Here is a 4,334-nt window from a genome sequence, read left to right on the forward strand (position 1 = left end):
ACCGTTGCATTGCTTGTGATGTTTGTAAGACATGATATATATAAATATATATATATCATTTTTACTAACTTGTAGTCTTCACTGATGATAGTTGTGTAGTTGGAGTATCTTTTTAAATGCAATTAAAAAAAGTCACACGTGATCAAGGAGAGTGATTGTTCTGTACAAGACGCGCACACACACACATACTGTACACATTGCTCTGCATGCAACACCTGTAATATTCATGCACTCTTCTATTAATCGCATTTAGCTATCATTTTGAAAGGTTCAACTTGCACTTGAGTACTCTGTGTGCTTTCTCCTTTGCTGTGTAAAGTACTGTAACGACCAGCAGAGGTCCCTGTGACCACATTTTCTACTCTCCGCTTTCAACAATTGGATCATTACACACAAACACAAGAAAGTACAAGTCGTTCATTATTAAAAAAAAAAAAAAAAAAAAAAGTCTAACATAATAAAATGGAAGTGCTGCTTCGTGTCCTCCATTATCATAACTCTGTAACGTACTAAATAAATATAATTGTAGCCTCAGTAGCAAACGCCTTGTCATGGGTACTTGTTACTAGGCAGAATTCTTTGACACCACTTGAACAATTTAGCATTTTACGCTATTTTTATAATATTTCCTGGCTAGTTTTGTATGTCACAGCCGAGGAACGACAATTGATATAAAAATGTTCCCAACCATAATTCTTTCTTCTTCTTCACCTTCATTTTCACAACCAAGACTTCCCCCATATCCACAAGATGGCGTTTTAGCGCTGCGTTGCTCAGAAAACGAGCCTTATCGTGAAAGTTTCAAATAATATAACTAATATCTTCGACAAAATTGGCTCAGTAGAGGATCTTTGAGTTCTATAGGGGGCAGTTAAACAATTTAAAAGAAATTGAATGGTTTAGTTTGCTTCTCACTTTAATTGTGTGAGACTGAGCAAAATTACGATACTTGAAAATGATTTGCAAATGCTGGAAAACAGCGAGCAGATGGTTCGATGAAAGCTTTAAAAAAAGAAAGAAGGTGACAAAGACTGAACAATTTTCTAAGAACGAGAGCTGAACTTCAAATCCATAGGAAAGGGGAAAAGTAATATTTTATAAGTCCCATATTTTGGGTATTTAGACGTAGATGTAGTGGTACACGTGACTGCCTTTGGTGCGGGCAGCGTGGGATCGATTCCCGCTCAGTGATGGTCTCGACATCTGCCCCGTGACTGACTGGCGACCAGTTCAGGGTGTCTTTCGCCTGAAGCGAGCTGGGATAGGCTCCAGCTTTTCCGCAACCCTCGTGAGGATAAGCGGCTTGGATAATGACATGACACGACTTCCATGGAGTGACTCTCTAACATGAACATAGTATAAAGGTGTCAATTTCATGAAAAAGAAACACAGCCTTATTTTTCCCCTACTAATGTTCAGAAAAGGCCCTTCTGACCGTTACTAGTGTTTGACAAAGGTTTGTGTCCGTTTTCTCCATATAGCTTGTGGGAGGAGAGGTAGAAGGAGTGCGTTAGATAAGGTCGAGAAATTTGAATGACCTGATTTCAGGCCTGTGGGCGGAAAAATGTCTGGAACTCAGGAATGCACGAATGATTTTAATTCATATTTCTCAAAGCTGCCAGGGTGTGGATAAATCTTGGGAATCCTTCTATCATTTTTTTCAAACTTCCCAAACTCACACCAAAGGACACTCAGCACCTTGGACAAAAAAAAAAAATCTCTTCGACTGAATTGAGGACTGCTATAGCAGGAATGGAAAAAGGACGGGATGGGATTCCCACTGAACATTTTGGGAAGAACTGAGTCCTTTTACAATGACGTGAACCCCACCCAGATGTAAATCCATTCCACACATCTAATTTGATTTATTTTTACCTCGCTTTTTACGTATACACTGATACAGGAAAAGCCCTCCGAGCTCTTTGTACAATGTGTATCATGACAATAAAGGGCTTTCGTTCATAAATTACGGTACGGTCCCAAAGCGAGATTCTTGGTATCCACAATCTCAAACTTGAAAATGGAAAACTAAGCTTGTAAATCTAAAATCTAGAAAATGGTAACTGGTATTCAAATACTACTGCACTCATTTCAACTACTACTCCTTCCTTGTTGGGGAAATCCCATCCTCATCCCCAGCTTTGAGCACTAAATGCGTCCACACCCAAGATGATGTGTTTTCTGGACAGCGGCATGGGTGACTTTAATTTATTTGAAAAGCGCACACAATCTGCCGGGCACATCTTTGTTTTTATGTTTTCAGCCACGTTCATCTGTGAAAATTCAAGAGTACAATCATGTAGTCCTAACAGGTAGTAAGAGTGAGGTTGTACTCAACAAGTCTACCTCATAAACTGTTCTTGTGTGGAGTTTACGTGTTCTCATTTTTGCACGGGTTTTCCCACAATCCAAAACCTGCACGTTAGATTTGCTGAAGTGCAGACTCTAAACTGTCCGTAGGTGTGAAGGTGAGGGTGAATGGTTGTTTGTCGAAATCCACCCTGCGATCGGCTGGCAACCTGGTCAAGGTGCTGTACACCCTCCCTGCCACCAAAAATCAGCAGGGATGAACTTTAGCTACCCCGCGCTCCTTTTTAGAACAACCACGAAAGAAAATTGATGGATGGAGGAATACTACCGACCTTTACACACACATACTGCGTACATGTTGTAGTGGACTCCTTCTTGGCCAGGCTTTAAACTGATATGTCACCAATGCAGTGAAATTTAGTGCGACGCTGCCTTCTCTGACCCCTTTCAGCCTTACATGGATGTTTTTTTTTTAAACAATATATTTATTTGATTTTTCATATATAATTTTACAAAAACAACACAATAACAGTAAAAAAACAGTACGCACAGACATAATAGTGTTAAAAAAAAAGAAAGCACACAAATCACAAATAATTCATATTTTTTTCAATTTTTTTTTACATGGATGTTTGTGAATATCTGAGATGCCCATCAGGATGAAAACAAAGTAAAAATATAAATGAGAGGGAGATGAGATAAAAACTACAAATGCACAGGTTTGATTTTAAATAAGCGGCGGCAGAAAACGCCTCGGAGGACGACGCCGGTTGCCGGGAGGGGGCAGAGACATTGTTTGCCGAGCGCGGCAGCGGAGGCAATAAATGACGCTCTTCTTCGGCAGATGTGGCGCTCGTCTTCTCGCACGATGCAAACTTACTCGGGGTTCCTCTCATGAAAATGGATCCTCTGAATCATAAACTGATGAAATGTCACACTGGGAGGATGAAGCGAGAGAGCTTGAGAAAGTGGGGAAGTACCTGAACAAGGAATGGGACGTTCCATCCTGAACAGGGCTGGAGCAATAATATTTGTAGACGCATTAAAATCAAAATAAATATGCTGTGGAAATACTGCCATAGAGCAACTATCATGTCAGCACACTTTTCAAACTCAGACACCAGATTTAGTCTGCCACATTATTCCATGTGATCAAATCACACGTGCCAAACTGATTTTTGCTCAATTTTGAACTAAAATTTCAAATTGTCATGTGAAAAAAATGAAAATCCTTATCCCCAACCCACCATTTTTTTTACCCTTGAATAATGGTTGAACAAAGAATTGTCCTTGATTTCTGATTTAAAAACTAGTTATCCATACATTTGTTGTTTATATTTAATAATTTGATAAGGCAAGGGGTTGCACGGTGGAACAGCTGGGAAAGCTTTGGCCTCACAGTTCTGAGGAGCCGGGTTCGATCCCTACCCGTGTGGAGTTTGCATGTTCTTCACATGCTTATGTGGGTTTCCTCCCACATCCCAAAAACACGCAACATTAACAGGACACTCTAAATTGCCCAAAGGTGTGACTGAGTGCGGATGTTTGTCTCTACGTGCCCTGCGATTGGCTGGCGACCACTTGAGGGTGTACCCCGACAGGCTCCAGCACTCCCTCGTGAGGATAAGCGGCAAAAGAAAATGGATGGATGGGTATGTGAATGTAAATTGTATTCAATACCGCTTGTTTAGTTTATTGTAATACAGTATATATATTTTTTAATTTCGATTGAACTAGTTAAGTACAGTAGCCATAAAAGGCCAAAAAGGACTCAAAAGTCGTAAATTTTCATTTGCCTGATGCTGTTCTTAATTTGAAATAGTGGATAATGAAGACAGGCGTATAAATAATGTAACGTGTTCCATTAAATATCACATCGTTGTAATGTGTACGTGTAGTCTGAGTAAACTTTGTTGAGTATATGATTGTAAACACGCATCCCTGCTTCCTGTCATTGAATACATTTTAAAACGAGACCGGCTCGTTCAGGCGCTCACCCGCAACGTCCCTTCCCTTCCCTTCCT

The sequence above is a fragment of the Syngnathoides biaculeatus genome, chromosome 14 (assembly GCF_019802595.1).
Source record: "Syngnathoides biaculeatus isolate LvHL_M chromosome 14, ASM1980259v1, whole genome shotgun sequence".
NCBI classification, from domain to species: domain Eukaryota; kingdom Metazoa; phylum Chordata; class Actinopteri; order Syngnathiformes; family Syngnathidae; genus Syngnathoides; species Syngnathoides biaculeatus.